Here is a 20,764-nt window from a genome sequence, read left to right as displayed (position 1 = left end):
AACATGATATAACACATCCTTCGCTCAATCAGTCTTACACCAAAATTCCCCTGTATTCTGATTTATAATTTTGATTCAGCTTAATTCAGCCTTCAGCAGCATATCTTTAAAAAAAAGAGTTTATTTTTTGGAAAGGCTATATTTACAAAAGTGATTTGCAGGGGGCTCTCCTCCCCCCCAAAAAAGCATAACAAGCTGCCATTTCTTCACATTCCCTTCCATTCCTGCCACAATTTAGGGACTGGTTCTTTGCTACAGAGGTGAGTCATGTGACTTTCTGCCTTTTCCTGTTCTTTGTTATGATTCCATCAGGGTGCAGGCACTTAACTCCACAAGACTAATTTTTATAAAATGGCATGCTTGGCTTTCATGTTTTGTGCTTTTCCTTGTGTTTAGAATCTGCTCGCCTACTCACACTAACTGCTGTGTACTCTGTTGCTTTCCAGTGGTTTTCTACTTAACAAGCAGAAATGAGAGGCTTTGAGGGAACTTCACCACTTCCTATCCACACAGCTAATAAAAAATGTTAAACAACAATCATCAATCCATTTGAATAGCATATCCAAGAATGTTTCAGAAAGATAATTACAAACAAATCAGTGTTGGGTTCCGGATCCCGTTGCACAGTGCAATGGGGCCGGGCATCCACCACATGAATGCACGCAGCATGCGCGCGCATGCGCACAGCATGCACATGCATACTTACCACCAGCACACTCTGCGATGCTCCAGCTGCTTGGTGAAGCATCGCGCAGGCGCTGTACATTCTGTGCACATGCTCGGAAACCCCAAACAGCTCAAATACCGGTAAGGAGAACGGATGGATGGGTAGGCCTCCGGAGGACCGTACCGAAAGGGTATCTGGTGCTCCCAGCAGGCACCAATACGCCTGTATTGGGGCGTACCATCTGCAACCCACCACTGAAACAAATGCAGAGGTCAACCCAGGTTAAGAAACTAATGTAAGGAATTACCCTGAGTCATGAAATTAGCTCCACAATTTTGTCAGTATTTTCTTTTCATTATTGATTGGTCTGGACAACTAACATTATCTTAATTTTCTAATGTATATTTTTCCAGGAAGTAGTGATTTGGTTGGCCCTTCTCTATAGGAAATCTTTATACCTAAATCAGTGCTTTTTAAACTTGACAACTTTAAGATGGATGAACTTCAATTTCCAGAATTCTCCAGCTATGCTAGGAATTCTACCCATCTTAAAGTTGCCAAGTTTGAAAAACACTGATCTAAACAGTCTGAACAAAATGGTGAACTTAGGTTCCAGATTAGTTTTATCAGGCTGAGTCATTCTGGGGTCCTTTCTTAGGATTTCATTTTTTTTGCCTGATAGTCTGTATTCTTTCTACCTTAATTGAGTTGTTGGCAATATGAAACTGAATTGAAATAGGGCAACATTCAATACATTTTGATTCCTTTTTACTTTGGATTTTTTTAATAAAGTTTTTTATTTTTCCATTTTCATAACATACAACCATGTGTATACCATTAAATAACCAACACTATTTTGTATTATTCAATATTATGTCAATTCATCTTACCATCAACCCCCCAAAACTATCACTGGCTCTTCTCTCCATACAACATATTTATACCCTATCCATCACTTTCTTTTCCCTCTCTCCTCCTCCCTATCTCCTTTCTTTCCTCTGTCGCCCTTTTCTTCTCTACTTCCCCTTCCTGTCTCCTACTCCTCTTTCCACTCCTTCTTTCTCTCCTCCTCTTCTCCCCCTGCTCTCTCTCCTACCCCTCTCTTCTTCCCTTACCTCTCCCCTCTATTTCACACTCTTCATCTCATTTACTTGGTGTATTTCAGCTTCTGAGCAAGCTCCATTTTATGTTGATGGTATTTATAATTCCTTTTCAATATATATATTTAATTTTAACATATATCTTCTTCCTTCTTTTTTTTTAAGAGGGAAAACAAAGTATATAGTCACATTCTTTTAAACCCACCCACCCCCAGCCTCATTTTGGCCGAGATGTAGACCTGGTTACAATTCCCAGCTATTTTCATCATTTACTTTTAAAGCCCTACATGGTATCAGACCTGGTTACTTGAGAGACCGCTTCCTGCCAGTCACCTCCCAAAGTCCTATTAGATCCCACAGACTCGGCCTCCTCTGAATTCCATCTGCTGGCCAATGTCGGCTGGCGACCCCCCGGGGGAGGGCCTTCTCTGTGGCTGCTCCGGCCCTATGGAACAATCTCCCCGTGGAGATCCGGATCCTTACTACCCTTCCGGCCTTTTGCAAAGCAACTAAGACCTGGCTGTTCCTGCAGGCCTGGGGCTGTTGAATTATCCAGCCCCACACGAGGTTACGACTGTTGTTCAATTTTAAATTGCTGTTTTTTTATTTTTATTTTTTGTATCCCCTCCCCTTTTTATTGTTAGCCGCCCTGAGTCTCTTGGGAATAGGGCGGCATACAAACCAAATAAATGAAATAAATGAAATGAAATCATTATATTCATATAATTATGCATCCTTACACGCCTCCACCTTGTGATTCTGTCTTTAAATCTCAATAGTTTCTCAATATAAGTATATCTCATGTTCCCTCTCCATTTTTCCATATCTTGGTTTAGGTTACCCTTAATTCTCTATAAATGGCAATCCTTACTGTTCAATGTTCATTACAATTCCCTTAATCTACTATATAGCAAGCGATACACATCTCACTTTGTTCATCATCTTAGAAATTCTATATATGTCCATGTTTTGTATATTTTGGTCCATGTTTAATTGTCCTTCTATCGTCATATTCAATCAATTAGCAACTCAGTTTAATTATCATGTATAAAAGTGAATCACAAACTGCTTTACAATCTCCCCATATATTCCATATATTTAATCTTTATTTAATTATCTTTCCATTATCATAATCAATCAGTTAGCAATTTAATTTTATTGTCATATTTAGGAATAAACCCCTTATCTCAGCTTTGTATTTTCTCATATAACAATTTCTAATTCTCTGATTTTTTCCTAGTAAGTCTTTTGTCCCACTTCTCTATTCCTGCCTTCTCCCTTTTCTTTGTTTTGACATGTCCACCTTCTTCAATTCTCCCCAAACCACCATCAAAGAAATATTTTATATTTCCCTTTGTTGGGGCATAACCTCCTCCTTCAATTTTCCTTATGCCACTGTCAACCTCTGAAATCTCTTTTGTCTGCTTTTTATTTCCTTTTGTTGGGACACATCCCTCCTTTTCAATTTTCCCTATACTAATTTTCCCTATATCACTGCCAAACCCAATGGAGTTTTTTGTCTGCTTTTTATTTCCAACCATTTCTACCCCTTAATTATCTCTCTCCCCCCCTTCTTCCTTCCCTTCTAGATTCAGAATTCTATTTAGGCTTGATTTTAATGATTTATGCATATTTTTTATAATTTCACATTGTTCTTCAAATTCCCACCTTTCCATAATGTCTAGTTCCAAAGTTACAGTTAATTATAAAGTTCTTATTTCAGAGTTCTGGTCCATCTTAAATTTATCTAATTCAGCTGCTGTGGAGATGAACGATGGGAGCCATCTTGGTCTTTTGTTCTTCCTTAATATCCAGTTTCAAAATTACAGTTAGTTATACAGATCTTATTTCAAAGTTCTGATCCATCTTAAATTTAGCTAATTCAACTAATATGAAACCGGAAGAGAAGCTGGAACTATCTTGATCTTTTGCAGAAAAAAAGAAAAGAAAAAACTTCGTATTTTCCCAGCTCTTGACATTGTTATTATTTTCCCTCTTGCCACTCTCCACGTCTCATTGGCCACAGTTGCTCAAAATATATAAATTGGAACGCAATTGCATACAGCCAAACCCGGGTATGTTTCTTTCGCCTCCAGCTTTTCCAAGTTCTAATTTATGGCAGTTGGTTAATTAAAACTTGCTGCAGAGACAAGATTAGGTTATCAGTTGTCAGTGAGAAAACAGTGCTTTTTCCTTGATCTTTCTCTGTTGTTACATTCCACTTCTTATTAATTGGAGTTGCTTAAGATATATTAGTTGGCAGACATTCAGATGAAGTAATTCCTTCAGAATGTTTGGTTTCTATTTCAAATCCAAAACCAAGCTTAGAGTTTGTATTTGAATGGGTTTGTCACTTCTCTGTTTTCATTCTTTCTGTCTGAATAGTTCCAAACAAATGTCTTTTTGGGGGCTAGTGTTTTTCAATCCTCCATTTTCCTTTCTTTCTTTCCTTTTGCCAAAATCCAGATCTGTCTATTAATATTATTTGTACTCTCATGATTCTTTGCCTTTTCAAAGTTTTGATTTATGACTGTGGGTTAAATGAATTTTCTTACCGGTCTTTCATCTCGACCTCACCCTCCTGTTCAGTGCTTTGGCGGGAAACCAGCTTCTTGTGCAGTCATATTGCTGCTGCCCCCACTCCGATTCAGAGGGCAAATTTTCGACCTGTGGGGGAACTGTTGCCTCCCTCTGGGTCTGATTGCCCCTTCTTCATCCACCCTCAGGGGGGGGGGGCGGTCTGATCCAAAAAAGGATTGCTGGAGTTGGTTCATCAGACAGGGTTCATGTGAGACTCTTCAGAGCTCACATCCCCCATGTCTGTCCAGCTGGAAACTTCCTGTCAGCTCCCTTTTTACTTTGGATTTTGTAGGAAAGACATCTTAATTTAGTTCCAAAATTAAATAGGCAAAATAGACTGCTGTAGGTACATCAAGAGTAAAGGAAAAGTGTTTGGAGATCTCTAATTTTAGCAACCTCTGACTGCTTTACTAATTCATAATCTTTTTGTTTCAAATTTGGGTATTTCTCATTTAGCAACCACAGTTGGGACCAGCAATTCTGTTTTTAAAAATAACAGTTGCTAAGTGACCCTGCGTGCTTATCCTTTGCTTTACAGATCTGTGGAGGTTGTAAATGCAGGAATTGGTAGTAAAGTTAGTAAAGTAAAGTAACAATAAAGTTCTTTATTGCCATCATAACTGCCAACAGTCACTAAACTGTTGCTAAACAGGGGCTACTTGTATAAGCTTCTCAGTACTCTGACTGGCCACATTAGATGAATAGTAGGGTAACAAATAAGTGAAAAAATTAAGCAAGGTCTACTATTTTTGCACTACTTTGAACTTTACTATCTCAAGTTTCTTTGTGCTTAACCCTGTCTGAACAAAATGAAAGCAGCACAAAGTTAGAAGTTAAGTAGACAGCATGTCATGGTTGACTTTACCCATTTGCAACAAGACAACTGTAACAGAAGTGGGAAGGGAAAGCATTGGAATGTAAGGGAGGTTTGGGAGGTAAATTTGCAATGCAAGTGTGCTGACTGGAAGCCTGAGACAGACCCAATACCAGTTGGGGAAGTCTGAGGCAGACAAATCATTCCCAAAATGAACAGAGTGCAAATGATTGGTAGACAACAGACAATGGAAGATCCATGGGGAAAGTTTTCCTATACTGTTTTTGTGCAAAATCATTAGAATTGGCTTTTCCACTTCTGTAACCTCATGGCATTTTTACCATATTTTCCCAAAAATATCACCTACCGCGAAAATAAGCCCCAGCCTGTTTTTTTATGGATGTGCCTAATATCTTCTAGCCTTTTTATTTTTGTAACCACGTGGAATCCTTAGTATATTCTTGATTTTAAAAAATGTCCCAGCAGTTCCTTTTATTGTCTAACCACAGTTGACATTAAGCCAGTTCTCATAGAAATAGCCTACCTGGATCCCACCAAGAGGTCAACCCTGAGATGTCAGCTATGAGCAAAGAGTCAGAAGAGAAGAAGAAGCTGGGAGAGGCCCGGCTCAGAAAGAGCCAGCCCCACCCTAGGCTGGAGCAGGCGCACAGCCAGCTGGCACGTATCTGATACCAAAGTGAGAAATCTGAGCAACTGGCTGCAGCCACAAAGGAGCGAGCGAGGGACACCCCATATCAGGGGCCAAAAACCTGTTGGGCAATAAGTGTGAGAAAGGCAGCAGAGGCCAAAGACCCTCTTCTCTCTTCTTAGGTCAATGTGGTCCAAGGCAGCAAGTGGCAATTGAAATGGCTAGCTTAATGGGATAATGAATGGAAGCTCTTGATCACCAGCTGCAGTCCATCCATGAAACAGTTAAGGAAGAAATTCAGAGGGATGGAGATTTGTGTTGCAACAGTGCCGGAAGCCACAACCACCACTAGCTGACTGGGAGTTATGAGAATCCCGGCAGCCCTGGCTGCTCCTTCTCCTATTCTTCAGCCAGTGGCTCCAGCAGCCACAGCTGTACCTAGGCCCTGAGCATAGGCAACGGCAGCAGCAGGCTTCACCACTCTCCCTCCTCTGTTTCATCCAGCAGTGCCAGGGACCCCAGCCACAGTCAGAATCCCAGCACAAACAGCTATGGCTGGAATATCAGCAATGGCACTGGTGGTAACAGCGACCACTATTCTGCTCCAGGGGTTCATCCTAGTGTGGAAGAGGATGAACAGCCCCCATAGTGGTCTGTTTCAATGGACATCCAAACTGCCTAGCCAATTTCCTGTCCCACACCTGGCACAACTACATGGAGCATTATGGAGCAATGTACCTTGATGATGTGTCCCATGTCCATTACGGTATGCCTGGAAGAGAGCACTTTGGAGTGATTGGTGTCGCTGCATGATAAAAATGCTCCAGAGCTGAACGACCTTGACACCTTCATGCAAGTGTTGCAAGAGTGATTAGAAGACCCAATGGCGCTCCTTCGTTTAATAATCAAGAAAGAAACCACTCAACTCCATGCTTTAGAATTAAGTATACTTTTACTAATTACAAACGATGAGTAGCAAAACAAAGCTGAGTCTGAGTAAAAAGGCGCGAAAGCGATAGATATCATGTATAATTCAATCCCCTCCCCTTGGCACCCCGTTTCATAGTCCAATAATAATTCACCCAACCATCAGGTGGGAGATGTCACACCTGCAGAAATGAAAAAACACAGACAGACAAACAAACAACATGACACAGAAGAGAGAAAGGGGAAGGGGAGAAGTTAGCAGATAGAAATCAAGGCTTGTCAGGGTAAGTAGAATAGAACTTGCTGAGCAGACGAGGAGATCGAACATGGGACTTGTCAACCCATTCAGTGTGCGATGGGGGAAAATTTTTCCAAGCTACAAGGTACTGAATATGGTTCCTCCGTTTATAAGAGTCCAAAATTTCTTGGACTTCAAAATGCTGCTCCCCCTCAACCAAAAGCAGGGCAGGCAGGGAAGGAAGAGGAGTCCTCAACGGAGAAGTATGTTCCGGTTTTAGGAGGTTAACATGAAAAACAGGATAAACCCGGTTGAGATGTTTAGGCAATTGGAGACGGACAGAAACAGGGTTGATGAGCTTGACAATGGGAAATGGGCCAACATATTTTGGGCCCAATTTCTTCGACTTTTGAGTTGTTTGAAGAAATTTAGTGGACAAATAAACCTGATCACCAACTTTATAGTCCTGAGGTTTAGACCTCTTCTTATCTGCCTGTTTCTTATGTGCGCGGTGTGCAGCATCCAGCGCCCGGTGCGTCAAAGGCCACATCTCCCGAAGGCAATTACTCCACTCAGAGAGTGAGGACACTTGTGGTTTCTCGCGAGGAATCTCCGGGATGGGCACAAAATCTTGCCCGTAAACAACACGGAAAGGGATAAAGCCCGTGGTACTGTGCACGGAATTGTTCTATGCCACTTCAGCATGAGGCAACAATTCCACCCAATCATCCTGCTGATAGTTGATGAAACAATGAAGATATTGCTCCAGCACAGAATTAGTCCTCTCGCAGGCCCCATTAGTCTGAGGATGGTGGGAGGAGCTTAAGCCCTGGGCAGAGCCAATCAGTTTCAGGAATTCTTTCCAAAATTGGGAGGTGAACTGAACACCCCTATCTGGAATGATGCGGTCCGGCACCCCATGTAAGCGATATATATGTGAGATGAACATCTTAGCCAGAGATTTGGCGGATGGGATCTTGGAGCAAGGAATGAAATGAACTTGCTTGGAGAATAAGTCAGTAACAACCCAGATTACTGTATTTCCTTGACTCTCTGGAAGTTCAACAATGAAATCCATAGAGATCTCCTTCCACGGGGCTTCCGGGTGAGCTACTGCCTGGAGCAACCCTTGGGGTTTTCCCAGAGGTCGTTTTGCAGCGGCACAAGTGGGGCAACTAGCCACGTAAGACTCAATGTCTTTTTTCATTGAAGGCCACCAAAATTGTCTCTTAACGAGAATGCAAGGTTTTGACGAACCCAAAGTGTCTGGCCACGCGAGAGTCATGAGCCCACTAGAGGATGCTGGTTCTAATGGTTGCAGGGACGTATAATTTTGCACCAATCCAAGCAAATCCATCTTTCATGGTGCATTCATTCACATGTTGCTGGAACCAGTCATGCTTTGAAAGAGCTCCCTTTAGTTCAGAGATAAAGTCTGGTGTGACCTCTAATTTAGAGATTGTCTGACCCCTGGTGACTACGGGGGCAGCCAGACTCCCTCTGGGAATGACAGGTTGGACAACACTGAGCTTTGAACTGTTGTACTGCGGAAGCCTGGGCAAAGCATCAGCCATAAAATTCTTCCCTCCCGGAATGTATTTCAAAATAAAATTGAACCTATTGAAATGTTGTGCCCAGCGTATCTGTTTGGGAGACAGTTTCCTGGGGGTTTTCAACGCTTCCAAGTTTTTGTGGTCAGTCCACACCTCAAAAGGGTGTTTAGCGCCTTCTAGAAAATGAGGTCAACAAAGTCCAACGAACAGCAAAAGCTTCTTTTTCCCAAATAGCCCAGCGTCTTGGGAGCTTCACCCCAGGTAGAATATCAATGGTGCAATCAGTGGCCCTGTGAGGGGGCCAATCTATCAGAAGATTTTTCACTGAAAACATCTCTCAGGTCCCAATATTCCTTCAGGATTTTTTCCTCCCCCTCAATCCTTTCTTGCCCTCTGGCTGCCAGTTTGGGCCCAGTGTTATCAGATTCCGGATGCTCCATCCCCCCCTCAGGGGGTGTGGCCGACCGAATTCTTAACCACCCCTCTCTCCAGTTAATGCGTGGGTTCCATTTTCGGAGCCAGTGGAGGCCTAAAATAAGGTGGCGGTCCATTCCTGGTGCTACAATAAATGTTATCATCTCTTAATGGGTTCCCAACCACATTTCTATGGGCTCTGTTGCAAAATGTGCAGGGCTGCCCTCTGCAATAGAGCCATCTAACTGGCAAAATGCAATTGGGATTTTTAAAGCTTGCAGTCTTAACCCCATGTTTTCAACTATATCTGGGCTTATGATGCAACGTGAGCAACCAGAATCTAAAAGAGCCAAAAGTTTTTCTTGTGTGCCACCAGAAGGCACTCTTAAGTTCAACTGGGACAAGCATGGGCCCTGAACGGGAACTTACCCAGCGGTAGAGTCACTGTCATCAGACGAACTGGGGCTTCCGCTCCCTCCTTCCTCAGCTTTGAAGCGACGAGACAATTCCTCCCACGTCAGAGCAGGTTCCCTTTTCTTGTTGGGAGGCTTCTCTGGTTTTTTCTCTCTCCGGGGGCGGTGTGGCGGTGTGGGCCATCTTGACTCGGCAATTTGCAGCATGGTGGCCCTCCTTCCCACAGCGGAAACAGACGGAAGGCCTGGGCTTGCCTGCAGCTCCTCCTCTCCCTCCCTTTATCACCTTTGGGAGGGATTTGGTGGTGGGAGGGGAATCCTCAGCTTCTTTCTCCTCCTTGTAATGGAGCCTAGCCAAGTCACACTCAACGTCTGCAGCATGCTCGTACCAAGGTTCTAAGCGGCGGGGGAGTCTTCTGTTTACACATTGCTGGTAAACGTCTTTGTTCAAGTCATCTGCGAAACAATCTAATAAGGCCTCTTCAGACCATCCTCTCATATAAGCTGACAATTCTTGAAATTCCTGTACATATTCAGGCACAGTCTTTTCCCCCTGTCTGAGGGTCGTAAATTTAATTCTAGCCCAGCGCTCGGTGAGAAGATCGTCAAAGTGTCTTCTCATTGCGGCCATAAAATCATCAAAGTCTCTTAGGAGAGGGGAATCACTATTATGTAATCCGACCATCCATTCAGCTGCTTTCTTCTCTAGAGCCATTAACACTATTCTTACTTTAGCTTCATTCGAATCCAGGTCAGGCCCATTTATTTGCATGTAATTCCAGACCTGAATTATAAACAACCCCAAACCACTGGGTTCTCCATCATATTTTACGCTTAAGGGTGGGACCTTAGCCATCCAATGCCACCTGCCCCCCCCCTGCTCTCAGAATGTCTCTAGCTGCAGGGGGAGAGGTTGGTGCTGGGTCTTCTTGTGACATTCCCCTTCGCCCCCCCCCCCAGGCTCCCTTAAGCTATGCAACGGGTACCTTCTCTCTAGTTCCTCCGCTGGTCCTCTTTCCACACCACTCTCTTGAGCCCGGCATTCGCCCCACGCCTCTTCGAGGAGTTTTATGGCTTGGGACATCTTGTAGTCTTCCTCCTTAGATCCACGCCAGTCAGCAGCTGGTTTCCTGGGCCTCCTCCTCGTGACCACAGTTAGTTGCTCCTCAGGTTCCTCTTTCCGTCCCACTCCCCAAGTCCACCTGGATCAAACAGTAGGTTCCTCCACTTTCAGCTCTGCCAGCATTTCTGTTAATGATGGGGCTGCCGTTGCTCCCACATCTTCCTCCTGGTCACTGCTGTGTAAAGACATTTTTTCTTTTCTTTGAAAGCACCCCCTTCGGAAGGTGTTCACTCCGGGTTGGGTGCGAGGTGAGACTCAGCTTAATGTCAGGTGCTCCTTTGTTTAATAATCAAGAAAGAAACCACTCAACTCCATGCTTTAGAATTAAGTGTACTTTTACTAATTATAAACGATGAGTAGCAAAGCAAAGCTGAGTCTGAGTAAAAAGGCGCGAAAGCGATAGATATCATGTATAATTCAATCCCCTCCCCTTGGCACCCCATTTCATAGTCCAATAATAATTCACCCAACCATCAGGTGGGAGATGTCTTCAAAAAGCATCATTAGGCTGGAATGCTGGACAGTTAGCCTTGGCGGGAAACTCCCTTCTTCCACATGCACAGATAGATGGTCAGGACAGCTCCTAATAACAATCCTCCAGTACATAATGATTCCCCTCCCAAATACCATGCCCCCCCTCCCCGTTTCAATGGCAGCCGAAAAGCAGCAGCAAAACAGGCTGACATCCGTGCTCTGAAGCAGGGGAAGACTGGTAATGGAGTACATTCAAGATTTCTGCCACCTGGACTTCTAGCTGATGTAGCGGTGAGATTGAACACAATGAATGGGTCTCTGTGTTCTCACGCCAAGTTCTCCCCATTGGAGGGCTCCAAAAGGAGCTAAAGCCCCCTGGAGGGGTGGTGAAAAAAGAGGGTGCCCTGTAGGTCGTGGAGAGTCGCATCTCTCCTGCTTGACCCAGGGCTCTTTTCCCTCTCATCCACAATGAGAAGAGACAGCCATCATGGCTTCTGTGAATCTGGGACAGCTGAGGCAACAAAGAAAGTGCAGGAGCAGTGTAGATGAACAGTGATGGGAACTGGGTGAGATGATTCCCTTTTTACCTAGAACCTAACCTTAAAAGGAAAAGAAATTCAGGAAAAGAGACTCTTAGAAATATTTGTTAAAGGGGTGAATAACTACTTAGAGAAAAATCCCAGACCTGAAAGAAAGGAATTAGGGGGAGAAAAGTAAGAAAACTTTTAAAACATAGAAAATTGGGTGGGCATTGTTTTTGGAAAGGCATTTTAAAGTGCTGGAACTATTTACTTAATAACTGATTTTGCTTCCATAAATTGAATTAAAATTGGATTAAATACTTGTGAGATCTGAGACTACACTGAAACCTAAACTGAGGATGCCACCTACTGATGAATGAAAAATATACCTTACGCCTACAAGTCTGGGGAAATTCCTGATAAGAGAAATAAACAACATTTATCTGGAGGACTGTAGTGATACCTATTGTTCTATATTTATCTACTTCATTTCTACTGGAGGTTCAACTGTGAGAACAAGGAAGATACCTAAGTAAAGTGACTTTTGAAAGTTAAGATATGACTAAACCTATAGAGTAGATATAAGGAGATATTTGGACAGTTTCCTGGACTACCTAAATGGAAATAATTGAATAATCCTGGGATATAAAGAACTATGGTTATTGTATGAGGAGCAATGTTAAACCTGAATATATGGTTTTTGGACTATTGAGCAAGAGTGAGACTTACTAAAATAAGATTAAATGCTATACCAGAGTAAAATGAATGGAGTTTTAAAAAAAATGGCATTGATGTTCTAAAGTATCAGTGACACTATGACAAAAAACTACATGAAGATAAAGAACCTAATGCATAGCATAGATGGGAAAATATTCTACAAGGGACAATAAATAAAGATCAAAATGTCCCAGGAAAGGGAGGAGACAACAGAAAAAATGAAGGAAAAGATAGAACAGACAAATTAGCAAATAGAGCAAGAAGACAAGAAGGAGAAGACAATAGCTCAAGCTCAATCCCTCCAAGACTGAGTGGCTGTGGTTTCCGTCATCCTGATTTGTGCATCTTATTCCATCTTTGATGATAGGGGGAGAAATTTTAGCCCCCTCAGAGAGGGCCCGCAATCTGGGAGTCCTCCTGGATACGCGGCTTAGTTTAGAAGAACACCTGATGGCCGTGACCACGGGGGCCTTTTACCAGGTTCGCCTGGTACGTCAGTTGCGCCCCTTCCTGGATCGGGATGCTCTGTGCACAGTCACTCATGCCCTCGTGCTTTCTCGCCTTGACTACTGTAATGCTCTCTACATTGGGCTGCCCTTGAAGAGCACCCAGAGGCTTCAACTGGTCTAGAATGCAGCTGCACAGGTTATCATGGAGGTACCTAGGTGCTCCCATGTTGCGCCCCTTTTAGGCGGCCTGCACTGGTTGCCGGTTGTCTTCCGGGTGTGATTCAAGGTACTAATTATGACCTTTAAAGCGCTCCATGGCTTAGGCCCAGGATACCTGCAAGACCACCTACTGTCACCGGTAGCCTCCCACCGTCCAGTGCGATCCCACAGAGTTGGCCTCCTGAGGGTGCCAGCAGCCAGACAGTGTCGGCTAGCAACCCCCAGGGGGAGAGCCTTCTCTGTGGGAGCGTCTTCCCTCTGGAATGAGCTGCCCCCGGAGCTTCGTATAATCCCCGACCTCCGGTCCTTCCGACGCACCCTAAAAAGTTGGCTTTTTGAGCAAGCCGGCCTGGCCTGAACAAAATAAAATAAATGATTGATTATTGTTAATTTTAATCAAATTTTAAATGTTATTGTTAATCTTAATTGGGTTTGTTTTTTGGATACTCTATCTAATTTTTTTAACTTGTATAATATGCGTGTTTTTTAAATGTTGTACGCCGCCCTGAGTCCTTCGGAGAAGGGCACCATATAAATCCAATAAACAAACAAACAAACAAAACAATAAAGATAATAATGACTGATGAAACAAATCAAGGAAAAAGTATTTAAAAAAATTTCCATTTAAAATTTAAAAATGGAATTGGAAAAGCAGGAACATACTTTTGAAAGGAAGATAGGGGCTTGGGCAGACACTCTGGAGGCTTGACAGCATAAGATGGTAGAGATGGGAGAAATATTTAGGCTAAATAGTAAAGAGGTAGATGTAGATAGAGACAAAGATTCAAGAGAAGAATATGGGAGGCAAGCTAAAAATGAATAAGAATTGAAGTATTAAAATGGGCAAGAGATGATGGATAGAAAAGAAATGACTTTTAATATAAGGGTGGCTTGACTAAAAGCTAGAAAAGAGGTAGAAATAAGAATCCACGTTTTATATAATAGAATAAAAGCAATAGTTAGACGGAAAGATTAGAGTTTGAAAGATGGTATTATGATGTGTATGTGTGTGTATATATATATATATATATATATATATATATATATATATATATATATATATATATATATATATATATATATATATATATATATATATATGTTATATTTATGCTGATAAATAAATAAAGGGAGACTAGTATAGATCTATTTCAAGCTATTTAGCTCTCATCAGCTAGCCATACCCAAGTTTGGGAATCGACTTTAAGTGTATATATATATATATATATATATATATATATATATATATATATATATATATATATATATATATATATATATATATATATATATATATATATATATATATATATATATATATATATATATGTATGTTATATTTATGCTGATAAATAAATAAAGGGAGACTAGTATAGATCTATTTCAAGCTATTTAGCTCTCATCAGCTAGCCACACCCTTACTGGGAATCGAACCTGTGCTCTATTGCCTCAGTAAGGGTGTGGCTAGCTGATGAGAGCTAAATAGCTTGAAATAGATCTATACTAGTCTCCCTTTATTTATTTATCAGCATAAATATAACAAATATAACAAAAAGGCAACAGTAAAAAATATTGGGTTTCTGTCTGGATGGTCTCTTGTGACGAGCCGAAGACAGAGAGTGGAAGTGTGACCTTCCTCCCATATTTGGGCATACCAGGGGTTGTGACTTTATATATATATATATATATATATATATATATATATATATATATATATATATATATATATATATATATATATATATATATATATATATATATATATATATATATATATATATATATATATATATATATATATATATATATATATATAAGATTTTTACAACCCCCGGTATGCCCAAATATGGGAGGAAGATCACTACTTCCATTCTCTGTCTCTGCCGAAGGACAGAGAATGGAAGTAGTAATCTTCCTCCCATATTTGGGCATACCGGGGGTTGTAACTATATACATACATACATACATACATACATACATACATACATACATACATACATACATACATACACATATATATATATATATATATATATATATATATATATATATATATATATATATATATATATATATATATATATATATATATATATATATATATATATATATATATATATATAGTTACAACCCCCGGTATGCCCAAATATGGGAGGAAGATTACTACTTCCATTCTCTGTCCTTCGGCTCGTCACAAGAGACCATCCAGACAGAAACCCAATATTTTGGAAGTAGTAATCTCCCTCCCATATTTGAGCATACCGGGGGTTGTAACTCTAAATAGATACCTTTCACCCCGGCACAGCTGATAAGGATTCGAACTCTGTGGCTTAATGGTTAACACCATTAAGGATTACTCTCACCCCGCCCGAATGTTGAGTGAATGTTGTGATTTTATGGTTAATTTTCTTTTAATCACGATTCTTTTCTTTTTAAGTCTCGTCTTGCACTCCCTTCCCTTCACTGCTGTGAGCCGCCCTGAGTCCCCTCAGGGAAAAGGGCGGCATATAAATTCCCAATAAAATCCTAAATCCTAACACATCTGCCTAAGATGCAAGACAGCACAGGTTCGATTCCCAGTAAGGGTATGGCTAGCTGATGAGAGCTAAATAGCTTGAAATAGATCTATACTAGTCTCCCTTTATTTATTTATCAGCACAAATACACAAATGTAACAAAGGCAACAGTAAAAATATTGGGTTTCTGTCTGGATGGTCTCTTGTGACGAGCCGAAGGACAGAGAATGGAAGTAGTAATCTGGATGGTTTGGGCTGTTGGTTCTAATTGTTCCTGGGTGGCCTTTAACGGGCCAAAATCAATGATCAATTTTCTAACAGTAGGTGCCCACTTGTCCAACCATGCAAGTCCCAAGATAATTGACTGCTGCATTTTGGGGGCTACAATGAATCTGATGAACTCATAGTGTCAACCTATCTTCAACTTTACTAATTCAGTGATTTTTGTGGCCAGGGCGCCCCCAATTAGGGTTCCATCTACTTGCTCAAACCAAATAGGGTGGGTTAGGGGTCTTGTTGCTCCACTATTGACATGCTGATTAAGCATCTGGTGCAGCCAGTGTCTATGATCGCCCCAACTTCCCATTCTACCCCTGTTCTGGGCACTTGGAGTTGGGATTTTATGGTAAAGGAGGGAATAGGTGCACTCACCATTGGGTCATCTTTGGCATTTTCATCCTCCTCCTCCGAGGCCCCAGGGGCTTCTTCAATAGCAGGGTTCTCCGCCTCCGTTGGCTGCTGTAGTAAACGGCTGTTTTCGGGTGGCTTTTTTGTTTTTTTCTTCATTGCGCTGGCAGGTGGTTGGCGCTGTTGTGGAAGAGGAGCTGGAGCCAGGCATTCTGTTGCTCTGTGCCCCATCTGACCGCATCTGTAGCACTTTATGAAGGCCCCACAGGGGGTTGGTAGAGGCATCTCAGCTCGCTGCCTCTGCGTATGTTGGCCCAAAGGCTTTTTGGCAGGGGTTCCGGTACCAGGCTTTCGATAGGTGTTAATCTCGTGGTCTAGTATGATTGCAGTGGTATACCAATCTTGGAGACGTTTTGGGATCCCCCTTATGGCACAAGCTTCTTTCAGTTTTGGATCTAAGGCTTTTTTGAATGTGTAGACCAAGAGTCTTTCTGGCCAATAGCGTAATCTCCCAGCTATTCTCCGGAACTCCCAAACTAATTCCTTCACGGGATGACCAGCCTGTTGCAATTTGTGGATCTGGTCTTCAGCATCCACATTTTGGGCCACATCGCTAAACCTGGCGCGTATCAGTTGGATGAACCCATTTATATCATCTAGCTCAGGAGCCGCTTCCTCGTGGAGCTCTGCTATCCACTGCTCAGTCTCCTTTCCATTCATCCCCTCTGCTATCTCTTGGATCAACTCTAGATCAGATGGGTATTGAGGCCCCACTTGATCAACGTACACCCATACTCGATTCAGGAAATAAGCCAGCTTATCTGGGGACCCATCGAATGTTGCACGGAACCGTGGGGGTGTGGGAGGAGGGGCCGCTGGTGGTTGAACAGGGGCAGCTTGTTGGTTTGCTGCTGGGGGTGGTAAGCCCCTCTGTTGATCCACACCCATTGGTTGGGCAAAAGCATGGGGAGGCATTGCTGGGAGGGCTGGACATGGTGGTGGTCCCATTCTCTGGGTTTGCCCAGGAGCAGTTATTTGGGAAGGTGCCATCTTCTGGAAGAGGGTAGGCATCCATTGACATTGAGCCCATCCATGACCCAGGATGAATGTCCACCCTTGGTTTGCTTGATTCATGGGTTCGGAATCACCCCTTTGCAGTTGTGGGGAGGTACATGTGTTCCAGTCCTCTTTCTGCCGGCTGGATTGACCTCCCCTAATTGGAGGGGGGTCTGGTTGCACTCCAGTAGGAGGGAGGGGTGCTGATTTGACTGCTCTAGGCATCAATACAGCCACAAGGGTGTGGGTTGATTCATTAGCTACTGTATGGAAGGAGCCCACGTCTCAACTCCACTTGGCAGAAATTTCCCTACAAGAAAAGGAGAATGTGGTGGGTGCCAGGTTCCACTGAGGGGTCTCTGAAGAGGGGAGGTTTTTTATTTCACTCACGTTTAGCCATAGGAAATGGTCTGGGAGGCCCATTAGAGAAGGGCTGCGTGAGGGCAGCTGAGTTCTCAATTCATCAGATCTTCTAGTAATCATCCAGTCATTTGTCGAAGGTTCCCTGGCAACCCCCTCTTCTTCTAGCAGGCATTCCTTAGAAGTCATAAATCTTGATGCCTCCTCACGGAATTCCTTTCGCCGGGCCCCCAATTCCCTAATCTCTGCAGCTTCTAATAATTCCTTAACAGGCATCTCTTGAGTCTCGACCAAATTAATTGAGTCATCAAAATTAGCTTCCTCTGCAGCATGTTTTTCTTCCTCCATCTTCACTGAATTTTCATACTACCCAGGGTTTGGTCAGAACTGGGATTCAGGACCCCCTGACAGCTTCCCAGCTTGGGATGCTGATAACCTATCTTATTAGAGAGTCGGAATGATGTTAGCTTTCCAAATACCATGTAAAATTAAATCAGAGTCGATGCCAAAACTATGCTTAAAGTTCCAATTTAATAAAGCAGGCATGTTGGCATAGTGCTATGGGATTCCGACTCTGGAAGTTACATCAGAATCCCACCCAGTTAAAAGTTCATGATCTTGCCCCCACACCCACAGTCCATCACATGGTCCAATCTTCTTCTTCCATGCTGGAGTCTACGCCCAACTGCTTCTGATCAGGTGCAAAGGTTTGGGAGACAAAAGATGACCTTGAGCTTCTAGGAAAGAATTTCTTATTTTGAAAACAACACATTCTACCCTTTGTTAAATCCCCCCCTTAATAAGAGTGTGGCAGGCCAAAGATTCTTAAAGGAACCGCTGCAGGCCTGACAGAAGAATTATATTTTAATACAAATATATGTATTAACACTAAGATTACAAAAGTTTGGCTAATGCAATAAATATTATTAATTTTGCCGCACTATTAATGATGCCACACTGTTCATGTATTGATGTTGATGAATATTTAAAAATATAACAAGAACAACAACAACAACAACAACAACAATAATTTGAATGTTCAGTTGACTGTGTTTCATGTTTAATGAATAAAGTATAACAACAACAACAACAACAGCAATAACAACTGACATGGTGGCAAAACAAGCAAAGAAGGTCAAGAGCTGGAGTGCTCCTGGCCTGGATGAACTGCATGGATACTGGCTAAAACACCTAACCAGCCGCCATCATCACTTGGCCACTCAATTTGATCAAATGCTTTAAAATGCAACAAGTGAAGAACGGTTAACAGCTGCTTGAATATACTTGATAATGAAAGATCCAAAAAGGGCACAGAACCAAGCAACTATCACCCAATTACTTGTCTGCCAATAACGTTCAAACTTTTTACAATAATACTGGCAAATTCAGTATTTAATCATCTGATGGAAAACAGTTTGTATCCAGTAGAACAAAAAGGAAATTATAAAAAATCAAGAGGAACAGCTGCTCATAGACAAAATGGTACTAAAAAATGCAAAACAAAGAAAAACAAATTTAAATATGGTGTGGATTGATTACAAGAAGGCATTTGACTCATTACCCCACAGCTGAATTTGGAATCAGCAAAAATATCTGTACATTTTTTAAAGCAAATATGCAAAAATGGAAAACAGTTCTAATAGCAAATGGGGAGAACATTGGTGAAGTCAACATCAGACGAGGAATCTTCCACCACTACTGTTCAACATCACATTAATTCCACTGACAATAATCCTATGAAACACAAATCTGGGATACCAGATCTCAAGTCAACATGGCAAGATAAACCATCTTCTATACATGGATGACTTAAAAATGTATGCAAAAAGCCCTACTGAACTTAAATCAATACGCAACACAGTTCAACTGTTCAGCAATGACATCAAAGTGAACTTTGGACTTGAAAAATGTGCTATATTATCTATGCAGTGAGGAAAAATGGAAAAAATAGAAGGTATAAAACTGGGAAATGGAGGTATAGTGAAAGCATTAGCAAAGTATGATGGTTACAAATACCTAGGCATATTGGGAGCAGATAACATCTTGGAAAAGTCAAAGAGTCAACGCAAAAGGAATACATCAGGAGGGTCTGCAAAATATTAAAATCAAAGCTGAATGCCTGAAACATAATTAAAGCCATTAATACATGGGCAGTTCCAGTGATACGCTTCTCAGCTGGAACCATCAACTGGACTTTGGCTGAACTGGAAAACTTGGATCAGAAAACATGCAAACTTTTGAATATGTATCATGCTTTACATCCAGGAAGTGATGTCAACAGTTGTACCTGCCATGAAAAATAGGGGGCAGGGCACTATTGCAAATCCATCAAACTGTAGAAGAAGAAAAATGAAGTTTGAATGATTATGTGAACCAAAATACAGAAAAATTGCTATAGGCTATGAAAACAGAGAACAGTATAAAAACAACAGAAACAAATGCAGAATATAAGGAAAAACAAAGCTTTGCATGGACAGCACTTGAAAAACATTGAAGGAAAATGTGATGACAACTTGACAGAGCTTAAGATGGGAACCATCAAGAAAGAAATGGAAGGTTTAATACTGGCTGCTCAAGAACAAGCACTACAAACTAATGTCATAAAGTGAAGATACAAAAATCCACTGACAATCCAAACTGCCAACTTTGCAACAACAAAGTTGAAACTGTTTCACATTTAATATGTGAATACAGAAAAATTGCACAGCTGACTACAAAGCTAGACATTACGGGGGTTGTTAAATTAATCCACTGGTCATTATGTAAAAAATACGACTTACCTGTATCCAAAAAGTCATGGGAGCAGAAAGTTGAAAAAGTTATAGAAAATGAGAAGGTGAAGATCTTGTGGAACTTTGGAATACAGACAGACTGTCATTTGGAACACAACACACCAGATATCAGGGTTGTAGAGGTCTATACAATTTATTGACATTGCGGTACCTGGAGATGCCAGAGTCGAAGAAAAAGAACTGGAAAAAATCACAAAATACCACAACCTGGCCATCGAAACTACCTGATTATGAATGAAACATGTAAAAGTGATACCCATTGTCATCGGGGCACTTGGTACCATATCCAAGAATTTTATAAGATACATCAACAAATTGCAGTCTCCTGCAATAACACTAGCAGAACTGCAAAAAGCTGCGCTTCTTGGAACATCATATATTTTAAGAAGGTATTTCTAGAATGCTGGTGGCAAACTGTATCAACCATTAGTACCAATCAATGGTATTTGTGATGCATTTTTGAATGTTCAGTTGACTGAGTTTCATGTTTAATGAATAAAGTATATAATAATAGTAATGATTTCCACCACCTGGCCAACCACTTGGGAGACTGGC

General features: G+C 41.7%; 1 protein-coding gene across 1 annotated transcript in view; it reads left to right on the top strand.

Moving 5' to 3' along the window:
* Window positions 1–20,764, top strand: part of RS1 (retinoschisin 1) — a 51,193-nt gene that overhangs the window by 17,629 nt on the left and 12,800 nt on the right. The window lies entirely within an intron of this gene.

The sequence above is a fragment of the Thamnophis sirtalis genome, unplaced genomic scaffold, assembly GCF_051295495.1.
Source record: "Thamnophis sirtalis isolate CommonGarterSnake01/CBP01778 unplaced genomic scaffold, rThaSir2_p1.2 scaffold_12, whole genome shotgun sequence".
Lineage (NCBI taxonomy): Eukaryota > Metazoa > Chordata > Lepidosauria > Squamata > Natricidae > Thamnophis > Thamnophis sirtalis.
This window is presented reverse-complemented; position numbering and strand designations above follow the sequence as displayed.